Raw genomic sequence first — 27281 nt, forward strand, 5'->3', positions numbered from 1 at the left:
ACACTGGGCATCTCTAAAACAATTTAGATTTCTCTGAGGATGTAATGTAATTTATAGCAAGTAGATTCTCAGGAGGTGAGTAATTTTGCACAGAGCTTCTGCAGGAGGGAACTGCCACTAGAGTTCAAAGCGAGCAGGCAGCTGATGGCGCACAGTCTTCTTTCGGTACCCGACAAGGGACCAGGGGGAGGAACAAACAGCTGAAGGGGGAAGAGACTGTGAAGCTGGAAACCAGACAGACTAGAAACTTTCTCTGTTGTGACAGATCTGCTGTAGGACATTTCTAATTTCTGTCCCCAGCTAGTCATTGCTGCCCCCATTACTGCCAGAGGTTTCCAGCCCTTTGCTGTGCTGGTACAGGTCTTTGAATAACTGCAGCCTAACCAAGCACTGTTGTGGGTTTAGGAAGGGGGGGGGGGGGGGGCTTGTTTTTAACAATATCATGCCTGTTTTAATATCAGCTGTAGCTATGGGGCAAGATTACAAACCTCAGTACTGACGAGCACACAGGCAGATTCAGGCCCCACGTATGCTCTATGACCTGAGCCTAAAACCATCCATAACACAGTGGCTACGAGGATTATTTCAGTCTATAAGCAAGAATGGGGGTAGCTTTTATGAAAACACTCTTAGCAGACAACAGCACTCCCCACCTCCTTAGCTTTTCTGTATTGTTCTTTACTTTGTCTCACATGTAAATATAATAAATCATAATCCAAAGCCCTGAAAACCAGCATTTAAAATGTATGGTCATTGCTTGTGCGATGGAGGCAGCGTAAGAGGGCTGTGCTCCCTGCAGAGCCTTCCAGCACCTACATGCTGATTCCCACAGGCCGTACAGGGGAGCTTCATTCCCCCACTCCAGACAGGCTCAATCAATAACCTCATCTTCACATAATACCTGCTCCACTCTGCTCTCTGATAGAGGAGCACAAAATCTTCCAAGAAAGAGAACTGAAGTGTTCCCTCTGCAATCGAAGGGTCCTTGAGCAGGAAGGCTGCCCCGGGCTCTTTTTTTATAGCACATTTCAGCTCGGGGTTGTTGTTGGGTGAGAATGAACATATCATGTGCTGTCTCCACATGCCCCATGGAAATCAGCTTGCCAGCTCACTGCACTTTACATGTTTAACCACAGCAAAGCATTACGTTTCAGAAACAGTGGGGTCTCCATTGTGATCCAGGGCTTGCTTTTTTTTTTTTTTTTCTCGTTGAATTTTCAGAAAACATACCACTTATCTGCAAAGGTATGAGTGGGGGTTCCCGTGTTGAAAAAGGGCCTTGAAGTATTCTTCTTTGCTCTCCTTTGAAGTCTGCACAATTTACCCAGGGTTTATGCTACCTTCGTGTGTGAAGAGAGAAAATTGTCTTCAGTGATGGAACTCCAAACATAGAGGCACCAATAGCTCTTCAAGCAGAGGCAGGTGAGCAAAAATTCACATATTTTGCCTAAGGGTATCATGTCAAGGGTGACAATCCATCCTTAACTCACCACCAGAGAGGGGGCAGCTCCTTGGTGCTCAACATTGCTTGTTTTACAGCAGCATCTAGGACTCCAAATCACAGAGGAGATCCCCATGGGGCTTTGGGAACACAGGGCAAAATGTCTCTCCTTGAAGGCCTCCCTGACTCCCTGACAATGCAGGTGAGTGGAGGCAGCATGGTGTGGTAGGGGATGGTGTCAGTGGCATTGCTCATTGTGGGGAGCAGTTAGGTTTTATGCCTCATAGCTTGGAGTGGGTTAAGTGGAAGAGGAAGGTTTCCAGAAGTTGGAGTTCCCTCCAAGGTAAGGGACAATATGGCAAAACCTAAAATGATACATGAGCATGAGTTGTATAGATGATGAATGCACCATGGAAAGATCAGAGGTGAATCTTAAATCTCAATATCATGAAATCATGCAAAAAGGCTAAAAAAGGACTTCAAGACCAAAGCCATAGGTGTCACCCAGACATCGCTTCATGGGTGTTTAAGGCCTCACTCTTCCTAAACCATGCTGGTAGTGCATGAGAGAGTGTGCAAGTGTAAGAAAAAGCTCATACTTAATGTGAAAAATAGATCATCCGTAGAGGGTGGAGAGAGAGGGGCGGGAAGGGAAAACTGGTGTGACAGGAAAATTACCTTTGCAGCAGGACTCTAAAAGGCCATGGGAGGGTCAAGCTGGCAGCTGCCAGCATTCAAGCAAAAAGATTTTGTGGTAGTTACTACATAAGGGTCTGGAGGAGAGTACGATCTGTGCCCATTTGTGATGCACAAGAAAGCATGTAGCTTAAAGATGTTCTGCAGAAGAAATCTTCACAATGCATCTATAAGGTTGAACTAGATGAATCTGTAGACAGGTCCAGGTCAAAACCAAGCCTACAAAATGGGAAGGACTTTGATATTTTCCACAGTGGCAAGAGTAGGAAGGAAGGTACCTGTGTGAGGGTAAGCAGGAGCAATTAACTTTGGGAAGACACTAACAAGACAGGGATAACCAAGGCATGGAGAACAGACATAGATCTGTGAGTCACTGTCATAGAGCCAGTTGCTATAATAATGCTTGTAGGAGGTAGATACAGAGTGAAATAACGGCAATATGAAACAGAAAATTAAGGAATTCCGGGGGGAGGGGGGTGGGGGTGGGGGGCAAAAGAGAGAGAGGAGAGAGAGAAAAAGACATGAAAAGAAATGTATATTATTCTATACAGAGATCACAGTTTGTAAAGGATCCTCACAAACCTGAGAACCACCAAATAAAAATTTTATGAGATCAGTCAAATTGTTAAGGTCTGACTATTTTTATGTGTGAAAAATTCAGTCTTTCTTTCCTGATGAAACAGAATTTCCCAGAGAACCATCTTCTGGCTGGATCTTAATGTCTTCAGGATATTTCCCATCCTCATGTAGATGTTTCTACAGCAACAACAACAAAATGCAACATATGACTTCTGGTTATTCCTGTGTTAAAAATAATAAGTGCAAGTGATATACATTTAATTCCACACTATTGCAAATGTTTAGGGCTTTTGCACAAAAAAAGCCCAACAAAACAACAAAAACCCAGTAACAAATGGCATTAACTATCCCTTCAGATATAAACAACCTTAGTTTGTGAATTCCCTCACAACCCAGTGAAAATGTCACAAGGTCAAGCTTCAGATGAAACCAGTCTATAGGTTGTACATGTAAATTGCACTACAGCCTAAGCTTAGGCAGAGAAGTAATGACCAGCATGAAATAGCAAGTCATAATAAAAAATGCATTGCTATCACAGAGGAAAACATCTAGGTATCTGAAGATAAAAATGTTTTAGATGTAAGCAGTAAATAAACTGGCTTTATCCAGTGTTCAAAGTGCATGGCTAATGAAATTAAAGGATTGCTCACTAACCTCTCAGACTCCATTCAAAAATTAAGGGTTCGGCAGGATTAAATCAATCAATCACACACACACACTTCCTCAGCCCTGTTTCATTTAGTTCCTTACGACAAGGTCATACGTAAGATGTCTAGATTGCTTGGACTCAGTCAACAATAATTACTTTACTCTTGGCTACCATCCTTTCAAATTTATCCCTAATCTGGCATGTACTCTTCATCAAGGCCTTTACGGACGTGTGTTGAAATGAATCAAAGTATTTTCCAAGGATGGATATAACGCAGAAGCAACAGTTAGGGTGTTAAGGTGCTAAATATCTATAGAAAAGAGAAAGGCCCAGGAATGTGTGCATTAACTGGTGTGACATCAGGTCCAATTCAGCCTGGAAAAGAACATTCGCAGGGGACAGGGGAGTGTGGTGACAGGAAATCAGTAAGGTACGCAGCCAGGGCTACGGCTCCTTCCTGGCAGAGTTCGCATACTACAAGGAGTGGGGAACAAAGTGTTGCTGCTTTTTCTTCCAGTGCCCACTTTACAACATGGATAAGCCTCAGTCAAAACAATCTGTCAGTTTTTCTTTATCTTTTCTATCTCTCGTTGCTCAGTTTTCTGGCTGGAAAAGGAAACAACTCTGGGTTCACATGCTGTATGCTTTTTTGAAAATATTTTGTATTTTATGACATTTAAAGGTATTTTATGACTCATCATGTTGAATATACAAACTGATTTTTCAGCTACAACTCTCCTTCCCACAGTTTTTTTAATAAGCTGACTTACCTATCTTTCAGATGCACTTAGCAAAAACATTATGCTTTCCTGACAGATCCTCAGCAAGACAGCAAATTCAGAATGAAACAGTGTAAGCCAGTCATACATTCTCATACTTGAAATTTATGCTCAACTAAGCAACTAACAGGGTTAAATTTCTTCCAAATAGTTGGACATATTTAGCTGTTTCTTTTGTTTGAAAATAACTCACTGAAAGACTCAAAGTTTTGCAGATTTCCTTGTCAGTAAACATTAATCTGCAAATGGTTTGTGGAAGCATCCTGCAGCCAATGGGCGGCTCACAATCTGTTTATTGCTCCTATTGCCTAGTAGCTGTTATCACTATAACTGCTTTCTCATAGAATGACTCCTAAAGAGCTTCAAAAGGCCACCAAACATTTTAATTCAAATACCCATGCAAAGCCACATACCATGTTCGCTTCCCACTAACACCCTTCTGAACACAGATCCACTCAGAAAATATTGATGGAGAAAGGAGAATCGTTTCTGAAGCATTTGCCTAAAGGTCAAAAATTTCAAAAGTGACTACTTATTTTTGGTACCACAATTTCAGTGCTTCCCAGACAGACAACTGCAAGGGATCTGTGTACAGAGTGAAGGAAATCCACAATAACTCTGGATCAGGCCCTTTGAGAAGGTCTCCAGGAGGACAGGCAAGAATTAAGGTGTTCAGCACCCCTAGACATGTCTGAAAATTCTAGTTCACTGTGGCATTTTTGTTCCTGACAGAATTTGAGTGCTTTTCCCTCAGACCTGACTTCTAAGATTTTCATAACATAAGATTTTGGGGTATCATCTTTCAGTTGTAATTAAATTCACATAACTTGTATCTATCTGTTCTTTTTTTTTTTCCTTGGGGATAGAAAATTTACAGTAAAAAGAAAAAGAAAAAGAGGAGGAGAAAGGGGACTGTGCATATTAAATGACAAGGCGAACTCTCAAATTGCCATAGATATAACATTTACATTTTTCAAGGTCATGTGTCAAATACAAATGAAATAATGAACCTTTGTTACTCTGTGGTATCCCATGCCAGGCAACTTATGCATCAGCATCAATACAATGGCTTTGATGCACTGCACTCCTGTGCCCTGCTGCTCTAACCTGGAAGTTAAAAAGGCAGCAATTAAGTTTTCTAAAAAGGAGCAAGAAAACCGGAAAAAATGGGGCTATGAGCTGCCAGTATTCTTAATTACAGAATGGTTATTTAACACAAAAGCAAAAGGACAAAACAAAATGTGCAGAAGAAAGGTAAATGGCATGGAACAGCGATGTTAATGAAAAGGTTGAATAGGCTGCAGCTATGAGATTCACACCTGACCCATGAGATGCTTCAAGAAAACAAGGTGGGATTGTGGGGGGAAAAGATAGAGGTGAAGGAACTGTTATTTACACTCCTATGATGGAGTGCACAGCAAAAACATGCATCAAAGATATTCTTTCAGAAGACACAGGACTGCATGAAAAAACTCTCCCCGACATGGATGGTTTATTTTATTCTAAACTATGTCACTGCAGTGAAATCACACAGTGCCTTCCAGAAAGGCAACTTATAGTTAACTATATACTGCAAAGGAGGTTGTATATTATAATCCAATTTAGGATATGTTGTATTGTATCATTAGAGAACAATTTTCACTTGGTACAGCACAAAATGTCTTAATGGGTTTAAAACACATGCCTCTCTTCCTTTTCTCTTCTCCTCTCTCAGCACAGCATAAAAAGAAGCTATGGGTAATATTTCTGTTCCATGTGCCTTCCTGGGAAGTGTATATTACTGAAAACGTAATGGGTGACTCCGGAGTTGTATGTGTTACAGTCATATTTTGAAACCAGTCATTTCAGGAAATGATTAAAATTTTCAGCCATTTCACAAAATGGCTGTTTCATTCAATCACTCCATAAAATAAGAAAGTTTCACACCTTTAATGAAGTTAGTGAAACTAGGAGGGAGGCACCATGTAAAATGCCTGATATCTTGTTACTTGAATTAACTTAAAAAGACAACACATGAGATTATTTTTATAATTTATTTACTTCTAAAGCCATACAGACTTCTACATTAATTTCTGAAATCATCTGGTCATATACACCACCTGCAAGAACAAAACTTGTCTTTGTAGCTGAGGTGACTGCAACATCAGTATTATATCTGCTTTTCTTTTCAGTGTTTTCATCCATCTGAAGACTGTGCTTTACCGAGAGCTCTGCCTGCAAAGCCCACGCTGCCCGGGCTCCTTCCTGCTGCCCAGGGAGGCTGTGCCGACGAAGGCAGAGGGCGGCACGCAGGGCAGGATTTTGCAGGGGGTGGTCGGGATGGTGCCCTAGAAGTGAAGGGCCAGTTAGCTCAAGGGTATCAGTGGGTGGAGAATTTGGTGGGTCTGGATGAATCTTTTCTGACAGAGCCTGAGATACAGGAACAGGTCTAACCTTTAGTTTAGCAGTAGTTCCAGTTTGGCTGCCTCCCACTGTGTCAGACATGGGGGCCAGCATGTCTTCTGGATATGTTGATGCAGCAGAGTCATTAGAAAGAGCGCTGAGCACTGAAAGCAGATTGTGCTGACTGCAGAGGTGGTTGATGATCCCTGATGGTAGAGAGGTTGAGCTAAGCCCACATTTGGGACTGGTACTGAACTGAGCTGCATACGGTGTACAGTTTATTCCAGATTGACAGGTAGTGCTTTAGAGAACTGGACAAAGTGAATCCCCATAGTCCAGTCCCATGAAATATTGTCTGCCATCCATGCTAAGAGCATTTGCCTAACATCCCCTTTGAGAGAGCCCTGGCTTTGTAGATATCTTGCTTTTTCATACACCAAGCTAAGCAGAGGCCACAGAAGCTTCAGTTCTTGGATGACTTCAGCAGCAAAGTCAGTTCCTTTGTCACTCTGCAACACAACAGGGGTACCAAGTAGGAGAAAAATATCAAAAAGCTGAGATGCTACTTCTGGTGCTCCCTCTGAGGTAAGGGCTCAGAGAACACAAAATTTGGTCAGGTGGTCTTGGTACTCCATTATCCCCTTGAAATTGCCTTGAGACCAAGCTTGCATATCAATAGGGTCAACTTGTCCTCGTGATGAGTAGTCATTGCTTACAGTCAGTTTTACACCAACACCATTAGTCAAGGACCTCTTTCCCTTCTTCTGGCACCCAAGAGAGAAAGATTTGAAGAGCTCAACAGCCTCTCTTGTGATGTTTGCATATTTAGATGAAAATGCTTTATTACATGAGCATGTAGCAAGACGTGCTTTTCTGATAATATCATATCTGTCTTCAATGTTCACATGGTATATAGGAGATGCTTCTTTAGTCCAGTCTTTCTTGATTAGCTTCTCATTGTCACCACACCATAGAATTTCAGACCTATGAGCAATGGAGAAAATATAAAAGAACTAACTGGCAATTCCATAACCAAATAAGAGACAAATGATGATGAGAGTGGAAAGCAAAAAAAAAAAAATATATAGTGTTCTTTAAAACTTACTCTGCAAGCAGTCAGTATCAAGTCTTGACTTTGATTTTGGATCTTGGCTTGCCTATTTCATCTCAGCAATAGTTGCACAGTATTATCCCCTTGGTATCAGGCACTTTGGGCACTTTTCATACTTTTCTTAAAGTTCTTTTCTGAAGCTACTTTCAAAATCCAGAGCCGTCTCCAGCAGTCACTGCAGAACAAGCAAAGGATCCTTATCCAATAACCTCCCTTTTCACAATATGCCTGTTACTGAGTGAAACAAACAGTCAAATAGTCTAGCAGAATATCCAGCACGTCAGTCATTTCGTAGAATGCGTGAAACTTTTAGTCATTTTACAAAATGAGTGAGTGAAAGAGTCATTTTGCAAAATGACTGAAAATTTCAGTCATTTCAGGAAATGACTGGTTTCATGATACAACTAACATATCACGCGTTAAAGGAAAGGCTTAGGTTGAAAGCGTGACGCAGATCATGTTCTTCCAACTCCCTCTTGTGGCTGTGGGGAATAATATCATAAAATACCGCATTTTACTGTAATCTTTTGTTTAAAGACTGCAGTGATTGTTCAGGAAGGAAGGAGACGTGGGAGCCCTTGTTTTGCAGTAGAGTATATCCTGATGCTTCATATTCTTCCTTGAAAATCTCTGGCAAAGGAGTTACATTTTTTTTCTTAAGTAATAGTACACAAGGTTTGAGCTGGACGTCTCTGCAGAGATCCAGGACAAAGCAGCTGCCAAAAAGGCTCTGTAGGGATGGATCCACTGGCTATTTTATGTCAGCTGTGACTATTTAGTATAACTATATATGTCTTATATTTAAGTACAACTGTCACTTTGTTTTCTGAAAACCATTTAAAAGCTTCATAGCCTTCAGGTAGAGCTGAAACAAAATGAGCGTGTCCAGAGAATACTTTCTTAGCAGACAGTTAGCAATGAAGAAGCTTCACAAATGCTGATAAGCAACTATTCAGATTCAAACAGCTTTGGACAAAAGCTGCCTATAATACAAAACTCCTTGTTTTCCTAAATAGAAAGCAAATAATTGATCCTCTGGTAAAGTTTGAATGTGACTGAAACCACGAGCTGACATTGTAACATATGTCCCATCGTAAGGGGAGACCAGGGTAAGGAGAGAGGTGATTGCGGTTTAGTGTGAAAAACGTTGCTTAATTCCAAAGTGCTTTAAAAATAGTGATGCAAATTATGGAAGAAATTTTGGTCAACTCTGTATATCTCTGGTGCTGCCTTCCTATCGAAGGAAATCAGCACCTTGGCTTTGAGAAATTGGATGTTGAGGACCTGTTTGCAGAAATGGTACCACACCTTGAGTCCCTGTCAAAAGGATAATGCCAGAAGGAGAGTTAAATCCATCAGATTGGATCATTACTTGGTTTGGAGCCTAGTCAGAACAAGATCAGCACAGGCATTCTCTGTAGGACTTCAGCATAAAAGCCTTTTGACACCATCCAGGTCTGTGATAGCTCATTTTGCCAGCATTCCCGTCTTCTGAAATCCCACATACTTCCTCTTTCTTCCACTATTGTTTCAGGGAATTCTTTTAAATAAATTTTCGATCTAATTTAAGTGAACTATTTTCCTTCGGCATAACTACAGCTACTAGTTTCTGGTCTTTTTTTTATTATTATTTACAGTGATATTGAGAGTCAGTAGACATATAACTTCTAAAACAGTAGCCTGAGGTAACCTGTTAAAAGTCCATTTTATTCTACATTATATTCTGGCACACTGAAAGACTACACAGATCAACTACAAAAGTACTTCATACTAAAATTTACAGGAACTGTGTCTGATCTAATGCCAAAGAAAATGATTGAACTGCGTAATTTAATAAAGGCTTACATTAATCTGAAACACCCTAAGTAGGGAACAATTTAAAAATATAATCTGGAAAAACATTACTTTATCAAAAGAAAAGAAAGAAAACAATTGGCTGTGCGTTCCTTGATTTTTTTTGCCCTGTATAAGGTGTCCAAAATGCTGGCCATTATTAAGTTCAATATATTTCATTTAATGTGCAAGGGAAATAGCTCACCGAGTTTGTGCTACATAGGTTTGTAAACACTAAAGGACATACATTTTCACATGAAAAACTAGAGAGACTTCTCAGGGAAACATTGAAATATTTCATTTTGGAAATGCAACAGTAAAATCAGCTAGGTAACATTATTTTTCCCCAAAAAAAACCTGTCATACCCAACAAAAATCACAGCATGAATATCGGCCATATGTTTTTTGACAATAGGTACTTCAGCAGTGTGGTTTTGCCCATATCTCTATATATTTAGGGAGGTCAAGTTTTGGTTCCTGGCTCTGCCACAGTTTTCGTGAGTGCTTTAGGTCAAGGCGAGGACTTGTAACAGTGACTCTGAATCTGCTTGTTTGTCTAAGTTTGAAACTAGTGAAATTTCACTATGTTCCATTTCAGTACATCCTGATGTGCCTCAGCTCCCTAAAAATATCTTCCTGGAAGGGAAAATTTATTAGTTCTTGTGAAGCACCCTCATGCTGTGACAACAGGGAACAGACACGAGGACAACAAGGGCAAATCAGGACTGGCCCAAAGCTCCTCAGCAGGGCAGGACAAATTGAATTTTTCATTCTTCCACTTCCATTATCCTCATAGGAAGTAGCAACAAAACTTCTCCATGTAGCATCCTTCCTAAATGACCTGGGGCACATTTGGCCCAAGGAAGGACCAGGCAGCCTTCCTGGGAGATGGTAGCAGGCAGAGGGGTGGCCTGCCACCTCCCCAGCCCTGGCCTGATCCCCACAGCCCCCTGCAGTCCCTGCTTTCCTTTATGGCTGCAGAAGGTTTTGGCCTCACAGCAGGTTGACTGGGTCCTTGAAACATTGCCATATCCCTTTCCTTGCCGTGACTGGTGGCATAGAACCTGCTATAAGCCCAAATAAAACATCACACAGCATTAAGCTTTTCCATCCCAACAGTTTTAATTAAGCCAGCCAGTTCATACTACACATTTATCAACATTAAAACCAGCATTATTTGCTGAAGTGAATGTAGACATGCAGAGGAGTTAGGTATTAGTAATTACTCTTAAAGCGTACTATACATATACAGCTACTCTATTGATTTCCAATATTTAATATTCCACAGTGACCAGCACAGAGCTAGCTACACTAATGAAAATACAAGTATATTATTCTCAGTCCCCTAGCCAACATTCGAGACATTTATTTTTATTTACCTGATGCTGAAGAAAAGCTCTATCCCTTATAAATTTATCTGAGAAGTTACTTTCAAAGACCACAATACTTTGCAGACATATGATGCTAAAACTAATCTCTTTTTAAACATTACTTGTCTACTTTATTCAAGCCTTACTTTCAAAATATGTTTTAAGTACTTTGCAACTGTATCATATATTTAGGGGTTTTGCACTATCAGCTTTCAGACCGGTCAGTCTCATTCTGTGGTTGTGCCATGCTGAGACACCACTGTTGTGATCACCTTTCTGCAGCACAGGTGTGATAGGTTGGCATTTCTTTCCTTTTTCTTTTGCTCGCTTCATGAATGTGTTTCTACGCATTCAAGTCAAATTAATTTTCTTTCTCAAAGGTGTGTAACCGGTGGACTTCTAAACCACTTGACATTTCAGCTGTGTGTATTTCTGGAAACAGTTTGCTAGGGAAGGGAGTGTTGTGTATTGCTTCTAGCTATACATTCCTCAGATCTCCCCCGTGCTCTTGTTTTCAAGGTTTATTATTATGGGATTGGACTTCAGGAAGGCAGATTTTTCAAGAGCACTTAATTTGGGTTGGTCTCACAAACGCTGGCTGTTCCTGGGCATTCCACCATTGACTTCTGCACAAGCAGCTTCTGGTGAAGGTTGACTACATTTGAAACTCCTCCTTCAACTCAGATGCTTTTCAAGCGGTGTCTGTGCCCAGAAGGAGCCAAGCTGTGGGTCCAAGACCTGGTATTAACTGTTTGCTTTATCAAAGACTCCAGCACTGGTAGTAGTTAGATAATTGACAACAAAAGCTGCAATATGGAATAGACTCTAGGAAGTAGGAAAATGCAGTTTTGGTATGTTTAAATACAAATATGAATGTGAAAAACCATTCTAAGGCAAATTGTCAATTCACTAAAAGATACAGTACCTGGTTTTCTTAACCTTTCCATAGCAACTGAGAACAGCTATCTGAGAGTTTTTCATCAGAACAGATTTAGTGAGTTAATATTTCCCAATTCTAGATCTTCTAAAAAGCATATCTAACTGGCATTATTTGTCTATCACATCCACTTACCAGGTAAGAAGATCTTGGCATTTTTTCTGTAGCAGCTTACAAAAGCATTCAGTCTAGACATCATATCTATTTCTTCTCTTTTAAGTTTTGCTTCTGACACTTCCATGGCTTTAAGTTGTGACACTTAAAGACCCACATTTCCTCAGAAAATAATGCTTCAAGGTGCCAAGCGCTTCTTGAACATCGGTTCTGTTCCAAGCTCTGATGTTATTCCCAGTTGTACCACCCTTCTGTCCTGCCTGCTGCACCTTCAGTGGCAGACAATACAGAGAGTCTTTGCAAAATGTTAGGAAACTAACCATCATGAACTGGATTTATCTGTCCATCTGAAAAATACTGAAATGATATTTGCTTGGCAAGAAGTAACCTTTCTCAACAGAGAACAGTTAAAGATGTCTTAAAGGGATCTATTTTAAAACCTTAGTATGTTTAAAATTCCCATTAAAATGAATGAGAATTACTTTGGTCTTACTGTTGACAAGTCAGGAATCCAACACTTTTGAGTGTGAAAACAACTGAGTCTCCAGTAACAAGTGACCTCTGCTGCAAAATGAAGACTGGAGAATTTACAATCATCTTCTCAATCTATCTTATTTCCTGGCAAAGATCAGGTGCTACCAGATAGGGATCAATTAAAGCAATGTGAAAAAGCTGATAATTTGGCTTCCTGGCTAAATTTCACATGGAAAAATAAGCTGTTTTGGATGATGCCAAAATGGTCAAGTTTTTCTTGGGAAATGGAAAACTACTGAAAATGGTGAAAAACTTTAAAATATTTTTTTTTTCTATTTCTCTATGTTTTTTGGTCAAAACACATTCAACAAGCTTATCACAAACTTACGAATAGTTTCAGCTGACCTGCACTTACATTTGCAGCAAACAAATCACTCGAGCAAAAGACGTTCATCATCTCTGGGAACAATGCACATCTTTTTTTCCACCCGGCTTTCCTGAACACTAGTAAGCCATTAACCATATTTGCTGCTTCCTGCATTCAATTACCAAACATGGTGTGCTTGCCAGACCAGATTTTCCACATGAAAGTATTCAACATACATATATTCTTTGCAATTCTTATCCAGTTCCAACAATTGGGTTTGTTTTTATCTAAACAAGGAGGGGGGTCCATGATCAAGCATGAGAAACACTGTTTCTACGCACTAAATGCAAAAAGCTGAAGGACCCAAGATCTTCATTTATCTTAGATGGGAAGAGGCATTGTCTAGTCTGGGTATCCAAATTATAGCACTTAGACTGATTCTCAAGAGTGCTGAAGTGCAGTTACTTTCTCTATTTTTAATTTTAAAACAATACCCATATTGTATAATTGTACTTTCTTTTTCAGAGCTACCGCTTCAACAGCAGATGCACTCCAGCAATGACAGATACTTTTAAAAACAATAGGAAAGGTACTTTAATTAATTAATGCACTGTTAGAAGCAGTTTTGGATGCAGAATCTACGGGGAAAGATTATGAATATTTTGTCTGAATAGTTCTTCTGTTTCCCAACAATTCTGTAAATATTTTAATAGTGTAGCAAAAATGATGCATCCCTGATGAAAAGTTAAGAGACAGGCAAAGGGAAAAAAAGTGATTTCAACCTTTGTACTATTTCCCCCCCAAAATAGGATATGTAGCCTGGGGCCAGGCAACTTCAACCTTGTTAACTGAGCCATGAGCATCCTCCTAGGAATGACTAGAATTCATTGCAGGCTCACCAGAGCCCTGTAATGGATTCAGCATTAGGCTTCAAATGCAAGACCTGAACTCGCATGGGCCTGCAAAAGGCCTGGGTTGCAAAGCAGACAAGAACAAAAGCTCTGTGTGCAGACTCCTTCCCCTACCTTTAGAAACCAGTTTCTGCTGATTTTTTTCCTTTTTGCAAGAAAACCACCTTTTTCAGGATACATTGGCTTCCTAATTCTATTTAAATGTGAGAAGTGTTTTTGGGGGAGGGAAAGACATATGACAGTTGAAAATATAGCTGGGAAATAGTGGTAACACATTACTGCTCTTGTATTTTGGTTTTGGGTGGTTGTTTGTTTTGTGGGTTTGTTGTGTTTTGTTTTTTTGTTTTTTTTTTTAAGCTTTCCATTCCCATTTCCTTTTTTCCCAAAAAAAGGTTTCCATTTTGCACTCCCTGCTTTGCTGAAACCCAGGGAGGAGGACCTCTGTGTATCTTTTTAGGATATCTGAGCTTTCTGGAAGGCAACAGAATATTCCCTATTAAGCTACAGTGTGTCAATGGCAAAAAGCCTTATTGTAGCTCTTCTGTTTTCATTTTCAATTTGCTCTTGCTGGAAGGGATAATCTGCTTAGTCTCTGCTGCGTAGGATGGGACCTTGGAAGTTCCCATATTACTTCTTGTCCTGCAGGTTCCCGGTATTCTCCTCCCTGACATTTTGCCGGGTCCCGCTGAGAGGGTTGCAGAACCCTCCCCTAAATCCCATTTTTCACCTGGTATGACACAGCATTAAATCATCCCATTTACACAAATCTGTTCTCTGGGACCATTCAAGGACTGCCCTCCTCTCAGTCTGGCATGATCTGCAGCTTTTGCTTTTCCTTCTTTTCTTAAACAATTGCAAGAAACTGCAGACAACCAGGGAGTTTTCTTTGGGAGGCAACTTACTGAACATGAATGCTGTAAATATGGGACTCCTAAATCCCTCTTCCTTTCTTTACAGCCCCCTTCCCCCATATTTAAAAGCATGTGAGAGGCTGCCGGTCAGCTCTGTTTCAAGGTTACTTGGAAGGTCTTCACTTTCCCTAGTGTCAGCAACCAGCCATGAATCACAGCTTTCAGTATAGTAAGGGCTGCCTGTTAGCTAAAGCATTACAGAATACTCCTTTCAGACTCACCCAAAACACTGTCACAAAGTCTAATACTAAATCCCGGTGATAAGCAACAGTTGAAATTAAACAATGTGGATGTCAAAATCTGTTGGATCTGTACAAAGGCAAAACCACTGCACTTTGAGAGACAGTGGAACAGTAATACCAGGGGAAATCAGTGTGTAAGCTATCTGACCTCTTTTTTTTTTCCCCCCATTCCTCCCTTACTCTCTCTCTCCCCCATCCCCAAAGGAAGTTAAAGATGTTTTTATAATGTGGATGATAGAGACGGCTGATCTGCATAATGAAGCTGAAAACAGCCTGCTTGTGTTGAAGCTCCTCCTCTGCATGTTACATGCCAGCAGAGATTTGCTGCGAAACAGAAGGAGAGCTGCAATGCAGCATTTTCCTCTGGAACTTTGCAGCTGTATTACAGTTCCAAGCACACCACAAAAAGACTTTTGTTTACAGTATTTAAATTCAATTTGAATGGTAGCTGTTAAAAGTAGGCAGATGAATCACTGTACGTCCACTAACACTTTAGTGCTCACCCACCCTAAGGCAATTATGCTTAACTGAATTACTTCATGTTCTCTTACAATTAATTTTACTATTGTTTTATGGTACTGTCTGCCTCTAATAATTAGTGGTCCTTAATAATCAGCTATTAGTGGTCTTTAATACTCAGCTAGAAATAAGATGCCTGGGTGAAAAAGCAGAGTCAAAAAGGAGCCCAAAATTTTGAAGAACAAAATGACTAAGTAGGGATAAGGGCAGTAACCTCAGAAGGATGAGAAACTCCAAGGAAAACTTCATATTGTAATAATCTCATTTTCTTCAAGCACAGCAGTGTTATTTCCTAATAATGTTCACAATTCTTCTGCTTCTCAAACTGTACAATGTCATTAGTAGGTCAGTCGGGATGGCAGTATCTTTCCTCCAGAAGTCAAAGATGGCAAACGTTTGGTAACTCCCAACCCAGGCAGTGAAGTAACTGCCTTTTCTCCTTCAAGTCCGTATTGCTTTAACATCATCCAAGCTCAGCAAGGCAGGATGTTATGAGGTCATTTCCAATACGCTATCCTTCATCCCAAGCCCCAAAGCACTGCTCCAATTTACTCGTGAATCTGAACGCCAAATAATCTGGAAAAAATTAATGTCTGAGTCCACCTTCTCGCCTCCTAGCCCCTCCACAGAGGTATTAGTTTAATGCACCAATATTTCCATTACAGGTTCAAAACATACCGCAGTTGCAAGTGAGAAGAATAACAGTGCTCTTAGATTAGTTCCCCATGGAAATAGTCACCAAACCAGTCAGCATAATTATCAGACTCCGGTGAAGAAAAATCCTGGATGAAAAATATATCAGTGACAATGATAAAATTCAGCTGATGAAAAACTCTGACAGAGCTCCGGGGGAAAACTATCCCAATACTCTCTCGCTTTTGACATGATATGAAGGTAATTCATATAGAAAAATTATATTTGCACAAGGTTGGTAATAAGAAATCTCAAATTGGATTTCTGCTCTGTTTTTAAAAAGCAACTTCCTACATGCTGGATTTAACCACTGATTTCAATAAAGCCAGGATTTAACTCTCATTGACTGTGATGCAGCCATTTCTCCCTAAGCCTGAAAAATACTTAACTTCCCACACATGTGCACGCAAACAGAACAAAAGATCAGAAGCTACATATCCACGTGTCTCCTATAACATCCTATATCAATTGCACCTTACAGAACAGCGGCTGCAAGCATGCTTTGCACCAAGCTTTCTCTGCATGTTTGAAGCTATAGCGCAGTATTAAAGCAATTGCAAGTGGCTGTGACTATTACAAATGACAGAAGCATCTCTCCCCTTCATCTTTCTCCTGACATTTCACTAGAGAAGGCAGTTTTATGATGAGTCCTTATTTGAATGATCATCCTCTGATTTTCTGCATCTTCTGTTGTGATTGACTGAAGACTGATCAGTTGTTGATACGTACACACTCTGAATGTTAAACTACATCACGCCAGAAATGGGGATAGATTTCTCTATTAGGTGTGTACGTACAGCCCAAAATAGCAGCCCCCTTTCCCTTGAAGTACCTACACATTGCTGTATTGCAAATATTAAACAGCAGTGAGTTTTTTATTTCCCAGTCAAGTCCTCTCACTCCTGAACATGACAAACTCTATTGCTTTGCCTGAACTGACCTCTGATGGAACAAAATTAATCACTCCATTTCCACAAAGACTGTACAGATGTCCAGAACATGGGATCTTCCTAGATATTTTATTGTTTTGCTGAGTAGAGTGCTGAACTGCATAATCCCTAAGTTGCTGACTGCTGAGCAGGTTTAGCAGGGGAAGGATCACTCTTTCTGTTCCTATATGCTTCCCTAAGCATCTGCTCTCACCCACTGTTAGAGACAGAATATGAGACTGGAAAGACCCGTAGGCCAACCTCCATCTTGCGATTATAATCACAGGTTAAATTCACAGTACAGTTTTCATACCAGAATTTGCAGCTAATTTATGCTGGTCCATGCTGGGAAGAGAAACTATTGCAAGTCCCCTTCTCCCCCAACAGACCCTTCCACCCTCTGGCCCCACACTGACACCACCAGCATCGGGGCAGGGCCTGCTGGTGGGGGCACACGTGAACCCCGCTCCTGGCAGCAGTCCTGCCCTGGTAGGCACAGGTCACTCCTTTGCAAAGTGCAACCTCCTGTTTTCTGCAGCAGCAGCATGGACCCTAGAGCTTCTCGCTGTGCCATGAAGATGATGCACTTCTTTCCCTGCAGTAACAGAGCTCACATGAACCCTAGAAACTTCCTTCAGACCCACAAACTACATCGCAGTTAGAGTCAGGGGAGACATCAAGTTTGAGATATATGGAAAAACACTCTGGACTTGGGGGTAGCCACTTGGACCTAGCTGAATTAACATAGCTACTGATCAAATGCTGAGCGACTTTGATTCTCACAAGACTGCTCATTAATTGAAACTATTCAACAAATGTTTTCTGCAACCGTAATTCAGCCAATTGATTGTTTATAATCTTCGCTTGTGACTGCTGCTTTCAGTAGAGGGAGAATTCTCTTTTCCTGTACTCATTTGCATCTGAGTGTCAGCCTTGCAAACAAGGGTGTATTAGTTATTAGAACATTCACAGAACGATGTTAGAGGAACAAATCCATACTTCTCAATTACCTAAAAAGCATATCCTTGAAATCACCTGTGACCACTAATTTTATCCAAACAACTATTTAAACCCAGACTTGAACCTTGGCAACTACAGAGATATGCAGGGTGTAGTAGCTGGGAAACATTACCACCTTGAGATAACCATAATGCCCATGATGCATTACCATTAGGGGAAAATGAAAATTCACGTACAAAAAATCCTTTCATTTCACCACTTTGGAACCATTTAATATGCTCTGCTTTGCCAGCAGCATAGCTGCCTGGATACAAGACTCAACACATGCATTAGTGAACTCTGACCTTGCTGCATACTATGGTCACAAACTGCAGTGTTGGGCTTTTGTTACAGGGGCCTTCCATAGTCAGCGCCGCTGGTAGAGAAGAACCCCAATGGCAACAAACCATTAGAGAAACTTTTTTCTCCACCTGTCTCACCAACCTTGAACCTGCAAAGTACGTAGGCTAGTGAAGAATGCCAGAAAAGCAAGGACATGTGCAACCAAAGTGCTGGACAGCTTAATTAGCATGGTCACAAGACCAAAAAAACCCCCACAAACCCAATAATTATTCCATGCTCAAATGCTAGTCCTTCTTTATTCTTTTATGTTTTTGCAATTAAACTGCAGATTACTATTTAATTTCCTTAAATGGGACAGTATTTCACAGAAAATGGATGTCCTCCTGGATCCCTGAACTCCTCTCTGAGATGTAAGTCAGTGTTAATAAAACAGTATTAAATTACCCTGCAGTAGTAATTACTCAGCCTTAGACCTAAGCTGTAAATGGCAATAAGGGAAGATTCCCCCCCTCCCTGCCCCCATAGATATTAGTCCCTACTTGTAATATCTGCATTGCTGATTGGATTTAGGTTTTGGCTGGCTTGTTACTACTCCTAATTTTGTCCACTAGAGTTTGATCAGAATAAGAAAGATGGGGAATGCAAAGAGAGAACAGCATGTCCTGATCAAGCAAGAGGCAAATTCAAAAGGTCTTTATTCTATTCACAGAAAATTCTGCCAATAAAAATACATAAAAGCAAAATTTAATCAAGTTGATATAATCTAATATACAGGTACCAAGTCCAGCTGTATGATTTAAGGAAGTGGCTTTCTTTGATTAAGTGGTCAACTACCTGGAAGAAGACTGAGATTGTCAGTAAAACCCTTTGACATGGGACAAGAGAAGGATGCCCATCTTTCTGAAATGTAAATAAATAACAATAAGTAAACATAGGCAAATATTGCATAATGGAAAGACAATGTCAGTGGATCTGGATGCCTTGACAGGACAATGATACTATTCTGACAACCTGAGTTTCTTTGTTTCCCTGTGAATTTTTAACGTTCAGTTAAACCAAAGAAGACGCCACTGTAAAAGCCTTGTGACTCCCTTAAAATTGTATGTTTCATTAATCTGTGTTAGGGCACAGATGTGCCAGACCTTTAACTCTTCACTCAGAAGGAATAAAGATCTACCTTACACAGTGCTGCTCCATCACTTAGCTGGGAACAGCCAGTTCCACGGTGCAGTGCAGGCCAAATAATAATAATAAAAATTCACGCTTCCAATCCTTCAACAGTCACAAATTTCAGGATGTAAAAATAACACACTTGAGATGCATTAAATGCTCATTAAAATTGATGAGAATGATGTGATTCTTACAAAAAGTACAGCATTGTCTAGTGAGGGAACTGTTTAGTCTCACAAGTGAACTGAGAGTGTTAAGAAGTCTGGTGGTACCAGATAAAATACATGACAAAGCTGTATAGAAAAATTCACGTGGCCACCTGGAAAAAGAAAACCACATTGCTGTCAGCTCTATTTTATCACAGATTTTGTTACTGTTTCCACATATATTGAGAGCAGTTTTCACAAACCCAGGGCTTTGTGATTTTTTTCTCCTTTTCTCTTTCATGCAGCACAATCTCTCCTCTATGTTTCATGGCCTAATTTTACCTTTTTGCCCTTGAAAATCTGTATTCAATACCAGGCAAAATAATGACAAGAGTAACAAAAGTAGCACACTACAGTTCTTATGTTTGGATGTAGATATTGATAACTTTCTCGCTGCTCCGATTCTGAATAGTGTTTAAAGCCCCCAGATCTAAGACCTGGTAAAGAATAGCACAAGTAAATGAATTTTTCAAGGGAAAAATTTAAGATCAGAAATGGGGGTTCCAGGACTGTGGGCAGCATCTAAAAGGCGTAAAGGAGAGTTGACTTAATATTTAAAATGTTGACTATAATCAGAGACCTTTAGAAATCCCCTGCAGAAGTCATTTTAACACATGGCTTTGGCAAAAGTGAACATGTTGCAAGCACGCTGGAGCTTTCCAGAGTTGTTCAGACACCCGGTTCCTTGATTATGAACCTTCTGCAGTTTAGAAAACTAGTGCTCTAAAACAGCAGGGAAGACAGTGGAGTTTGGGGTAAAGAGGAGGAGATGGGGTCTGTCCCTGCGGGTAGCAGTGAGGTGCTGTGGGTACGTCAGGCCACCCCGCTGCTGCCTCTCCCACCATTTGTCTGGTCTCTCCAGCCTGGGCATTACAGAGCAAGGACCCTCTCTCACAATCCATTTAAAGATTGATTAGTTCAAACGGTGCCACCTCAGACGAGGCCTCAAGGTACTAATTAATATAAAAAGTGATAAATGGACAAAGACTAATTCCATTTGAGTTAATCAGTGCTTAACAGGATGAAGATTTACCACAAAGAGTTGTCTTCTAATAAATATAAACCATGGCAGTACGAGAGTCTGACTGCTTACTGTAGTTCCTTAATGGCAATAAAGCAATATTAAAACAGAGTCAAGTCCTGTTAATTTGTGATGCAGTGAGAACATTAACAATGTTTATAAAAGATGTAAAAGAACAATAACTAATTTGGAAAAAAAACCCTAGAAATATAAAAGAAATACATTTTCTGTAGAAAGAAATGTTTTAAGCATTGCAGTGACATAGCCTGTATGTTTTACCTAAGGCAGGTCTGCAGTAATTGCAAAACCTCAGGCCAGACTGCAGCCAGATTAATCCTCTCTCTCCTTTGAGTCACTAAAGTGTCACTAGAGATTTATGTCCTAAGGTGATGCCTTGGGACAGTCCCACCACATAGCTGGTGTCAAGTTACCTGATAGCCCAGCAAGAAAAGACTGTCAATAATTGGATCCCCAAAAGAGAGGCATAAGGTTGAACTGATCGAGCACAAAAGAGCTTCAGTAACAACCATTCAAAGCATCAGAAAGTCTGAGGAAAATGAACAGAAAAAAAAAAAAAACCAACCAAACAACAAAACACAACAGCAGCGTTAAGGTTTGTTCAAAACCAAATGGAAAATTACTAGATTCAGCAGTTGTCTTACTAGGATGTTAGATTTGATATTAAATTTCAAAAGCTCTATTATCATTCATGGCCTGATAACAGTGTAATGAAAAAAATTAGGAAAAAATCCAAATGTAAATAAAATAATACTGTATTATTAAATTCCATATGGGAAGAAAGAATTATATACAGTGCTTATTTTCAGCCTTCCTGACATTTCCGTTCCCACTCTCTAGTATTCAGTTACTTTAACCAAAGGCAAAAAGTTAGCTACTTAAAATGCTAAAGTAAAATATACTAGCCAACTTCTGTGTAGGAAAACAAGTCACAGAACGCAATCCCAGCCCACTAAATCTGCTTAATGCAGACACATTCCTTTTCCACTTTGAATCAATAACAAGATTTTCAGGAGATATGCAATGTTCTGCTCCTAAATAAATGTCCTTGTGTCAGTAATGCTGAGCTCCCATTGTTTCAAGAAAGTCATGAAAGATATAAAAGATATGACTTTGCAGGACCAGGGCCAAACTGCCTATATGGGTATAAAACATGAAATCACATTACATACATAATGAAGACAGATGCATACAACTAAAAATCCTGAAAGAAAAGAAGAAAAATCAATTATTTTCTCTGATCCCTGCAGTTTTAGTACAGAAATTCCTACCTTCCCAGAAGAATGCAAATGACAGTTTTTTTTTACCTTGACAGCTTTCCTTAAAATACTTTTTTTGTTTCAGATTCTAAGGATGGAGGAGAGAAAGGATTGTGTTACGCTTCATTTTGATTTTTTTTATATTTCTTACTTGATAACTTATTTTTAAAGGAAGAGTTTGTGACAACAGGACTGAAATCAAAATCATCATGGGGATATTATTTTTCCTTTTTCAGAATTACGTAGGGGTTTAAAATTAATGCTCTAAAATACATGTTATTACCACACAGTAACAAAAAAATGCTCATTTTTTTCAAGGAGTCTCCTGTGTGCAACATTCATAGTCACACATGGATGTAAGCATCACCATGGTTAACAGTAACATTGCCTAGAAATTATAGCCACTGCTCTAGGAGTGCGATTGACCAAAGTCAGCATGCAGAGCAGAGGAACACCTGAACAGGCAATAGAAAATGCTGCGGGGCAGGGAAGAGGTAAATCCTGCCTCCTTCCCACCTGGGAGCTCTCTTGCAGCCCTGAAATATGCACTTGTGTGAGGCATGGATACCCAGCTCACAGGTCCTCTCTGTAGGTCCTGCACCCAGTGCAGGAGGGTCTCCGATGTGAACACGCCCCGAGAAACCATCCCCAGAAAGATGACCAGCACCCTAGGCCCCAGGCTGACAAACCAGGCTGCCTCTTCCCTGTTCACATGTGGAGATACTTCCATCTGTCAGTCCCATAATTTTGGCTTCCTTGACTGTACGGTGGCCTGCTGTCAATAAAAAGAGTGGAGTAAAACCCTGACCTAGACCAGCCAATAGTTCAGTTTAAGATATTTCCTTGGAAAGAGTCTACCTTAAGCCACGAAGAAACTTGTACATGTGCCTCCTACTTTGACCAGGAGGCTACTCTATGTGCCTTACGACCATCTTCACATGCAGCTAAGGCAATCCTGATTTTAGTAATTAATGGGTTGTGAGGAAAGACTCACAAGAACTTTGCACATGCTTTTCCTTGAGTTATATGAATTGCTGACTTAAGTATATGGCAACAAAGATGCTCTTGAAGAAGTAGGTTCTGATACTCCAGCTGTATTAACACAGCGCATGCAGTGGGTGACATTATTCTTAAAAGGCCGTAAAGGATCCAACCACTTAGAGAAATTAAGTGACATAGTCTGGCTCTTTTTCAAGCACTAAATATGAGGAGCCTATGGCCTTGCATTTTGTATCAGTCCTGCTTAAATAGTGGAGAAGGTCAGCAGTGTTGGACTAGGTTCAGTAAAGAAATTAATATTTGCCTTTTTGGTGCCAATAGAAAGAGAAATACAGCAAAACCACCTCCGGTTCTAACATCTTATTAGGACCACAAATAAAATGAAAGGAAAGACAATGAACATACCCTAAATATTTCTATGGCATGTAGACTTTATTTCTGACTTCATCGAGCCTTTAACATGCAGTGGTTGCTCTGTTGATAAAAATTGCCTACCTTGTGAGTATCACTACATTATGAACAAGTTAGTAGTATTATGTAAATTCACTCTTTGCCAATTATTTCTCAGTCACTGACTGAGAATATGCATCTTTTACCACCTGGTCCATGTAGGGTAACTTACTGAAAGAGGCACTAACAGCTCACAGACAGGTATTAACCACATGGGAGCTTACCTACAGGGAGACCACGCACTATCTGACCTCTCAGTAACTTGCTTTCTGACCATGATTTAAAAACTGAGTATCAGAGAGAAAGTACTTCTCTGCAGCATTTCCTGGCCATACTATTAAATAGAGGAACGGCAATAACCGTTCAGGATGTATATGCCTCTTCCCATTTTCTCCAAATTGCTTACCACAGAAGTTAAGCACAAGACCTGTGTCACAGCCGCAGATGGATGTGAAGGCAAGAAATGCACAATTTAAATATATATTAATACTTCCTACTGGTACTGAGAAACAAATGATAATTTGATTTGCTGAGCACTGTCTATGGGGGACAATTCCAGTGACCATCTCTGTACTGCTGCAGCAAGCTTGACATTTTGCAAAATCAGAAACAAGAAATCATTCTCATCCCACCTTCCCTTCCCAGTCTCTGAGGTGATCAAATGCAGATGAAGACAGGAGAGAGCAAATGCACAAGCCAAATGCTTACTAAATATTTACAAAAGTGAAAGCAGAGCACATTTAACATCACCAGCCCAAACTTTTTTGACTGCTGGAAAAAGCCTATCTACATAGGAATGGATGGAAGGGAGGATACTGACTTAGTATGATCATCCCTAAAAGTAACAATTGGCACAATCTTTCTCTGTTCTTAAGGGAAGATACCTATTTCTCACCTAGGTGATACCTATTCTTACAGGTATCTAAAACCCCAAATTAGGAGCCCTCTGTCACAAAAGCAGCAACATGGAAGAGAAGGGAGAGCCTGGGCTCCGATATCCAGCCACATGTCCTACCACAAAAGCCAAACACATGAGATGACATGCAGCATGCAGATTTTCTTTAATTATCTTTCTACAAATTAGTACCTCTGTCTCTCAGAACTCCTCAACATAATCGCTTTCACTGGACTCTAATTTAAGGTGTGTGGCTGCTGTTCTGTATGACATTTCTTCCAGGTACAAAAAAGGCTGTAGAAAGGAGTCATATCAGACTGTGGCAAAAAATGTCTTTCTTGTACTATTTCCTGGGAGTAGTGACATTATTAATAAGAATAATAATGGTAATCATCATACAGGATATGTGTACCTTTATTTATTTCATCTGAATAGTCTACTATGGTTTTCTCAAGCCTGCCAATATACCATTCAAAGAGCCAGTTCAATTACTGAAGTATTTTCTATTAAATTAGAAGCAATGTACTTCTCAAAGAAATTATCTATTATTTATAACTAAAAGGCAGAGAAACATCTAACCCACAACGTCTTTACAAAATCTTACAGCTGAGCTGTTAGGCTGTAAACAGAGCCATGTTAACGGGCTCATTCTATAACAAATTACTTAAAGATAGCACAGCAATGACAATGGTAGATGTTAAACTGTTTTAATAAAATCACAAATCCAAACTGTTCATGAGAAAATGTTAGACATGTCAGTGAAAATTCCCCTACTCCTAAGCATCACCAAAATGTCTGGTGTGGGATTAAAGTGTAGTTCATTGTCTCCCTCCCCCAAATTCTTACTGCAGCATGACAGAGGAGAAGCTCTGGTATTTATTGACTCCTGCTGTAATATACTACATATATAAGAGGCAACAATCAATACCTGCCTCACAGTGAGGAGAGAGGAACTTCAGTCCTGTTTTATAGGAAGAAAATAAGTAGTAATCTATAAATCTTATCAGCACCAGACACCTGATGCTAAAGGTTTTTGTCACTGATATTAGCCTAAGTTTAGGCCCATTCTAACATATCCTGCCCAATAAAAACCCGAGGTTAAGGGGGTTTATTGAAACTGTTAATTTTCATTAACAGGAAGAAGCGGAGCCAATTCCTTGGAGTCTGACCAAATAAGATGACTATAAAACAGTTCCTGGAAAAAGCCTGGGTGTAGCAGTACATTGTGGGAGGGAAGAGCTGCCCCTAAGGCTCTCATTTGTCTCTAAACACTTCATCCTTCAAACAGCAAATGTGAAAACTTAGAAAGAAAAGCCTGGAAGAGGCCTCCGGGCTTCATCTGGTTCATCCCTTAGCCTACTACTCCTGCACTGCTCCTGACAGATGGCTTCCCAATCTCTTACAGACTTCTTATGACAAGTTCTTACGGGTTTTCAAGAAATCTTCTTCCCAGGCTTGGCTATCCTTACTTTTTTACCTTGAGTCCTAATTGAAGTCTCCCTTGCTGTAATTTAAAATCATTACTTCTTGCTTTACCCATACAGGAAAAGCCAATTGGAACTCTAACCTCTCTCAAGAAGCTTTTTTTTATTTGAATACACAAATGAAACCCAAATTATTCTCTCGAGAGCGTATTTTCTTGACATGAGTATAGGCATTTTCTAGAGAACATTTTCCCCGGTCTCCTTTAAACTCTATCTTGTCAGTCAACACCTTTTTCAAACACAGTGACCAAAACTAACAACACACTGTTCATCTTGCAAGACCACATCTAGCAGACAACATTGACACATCCCAGCACATTTGCATTTTTTGGCAACAGCAGGCAGCTTGTTGACTCATGCAATTTGCATCCACTATATCCTGTGGATCCTTTTCTATAGATGAGCTTGTTCTTCCCCTTGTATTTATGCAGCTGATTATACATGCCTAAAAGTAGAATCTGAAGAACTGAATTGTATCTTACTTTTTCCCCTAGCTCATTTCAAATTCTAATTCTCTCCTCCAGGACATTTCCAGGTCTTCCCACCTCGATGTCATCCATAGATTTAATAAACATACTTTTCATTCCATTAGCCACATAACAAATCAAAACATTCAGCAAGTTGAAACTCAGGACAGGAACAAAACAACCTCCCAAACCAATGCAAAACACAATGTTCTAGCTTGAAATCAAACTACTCTCAGCACAATTTTTCAGTGTTTACACCCGTATTATAGTAGTTTTGTCCAGAATGTGAATCTGTAGCTTACTTTTAAATATCATGCAATTCAACATCAAAAGCCTGAGTTCTGAAAGTTAAAACTTAGCATATCTATTGTTCTCTCTCTCCCCAGAATGTTTGTCACTTTAACAGAAAGGTATTAGACTGATTTGATGCACTTTGTTCTCAACAACCCTCCATGATGACTGCATTGCATCCCATTAATTTCTAGGTACTTGCAAATAGCTATTATAATAATTTTCTGTTTGGTTTTTTGTTTGTTTTACTAGGAATTGAAATTACATTGGCTTCTAATTCAAAAGCTCCTTCTTTACCCCTTTTGAAAATAGAAATCCTATTTGTCCTTTTCCAGACTTCTAAAACTGCAAATACTATTCACGAGATTTGAAAGGTAGCCTTTCACTTTTTGGAAATTGTTTCACCTTGCTTTTTAAGGAGCTTTGGATAAATGTTAGATATTTTCAAATTGGATGGATCTAAGTCTTCTGAATTCTCTCTAACCTGTACTTTCTTTATGTCTGAGAAGTGCTTCTGGTTTATCATCCTTTTTTGTTAATTGTATTAATAACCTGAGCATGGTCTTTTGTTGGTGAGAACTAAAACAAGGAACTCCAGAATTTCAGACTCCATCACATTTGATAGCTTTCCTTCTGTTTTGAGCAGTGGACAAATTTTTCTTTGATTGTCCTTTTGCTAACAACATAAGATAATTTCTTGTTATCCTTTACACCCTGTGTAATATGCATCTTGATTTATTGATCTTGCCCTTTTGACTTTGTCCTTACCGGCAAATCTTATT

This window comes from Platalea leucorodia, assembly GCF_965183815.1.
Source record: "Platalea leucorodia genome assembly, chromosome: 1".
In the NCBI taxonomy this organism is placed as follows: Eukaryota; Metazoa; Chordata; class Aves; order Pelecaniformes; family Threskiornithidae; genus Platalea; species Platalea leucorodia.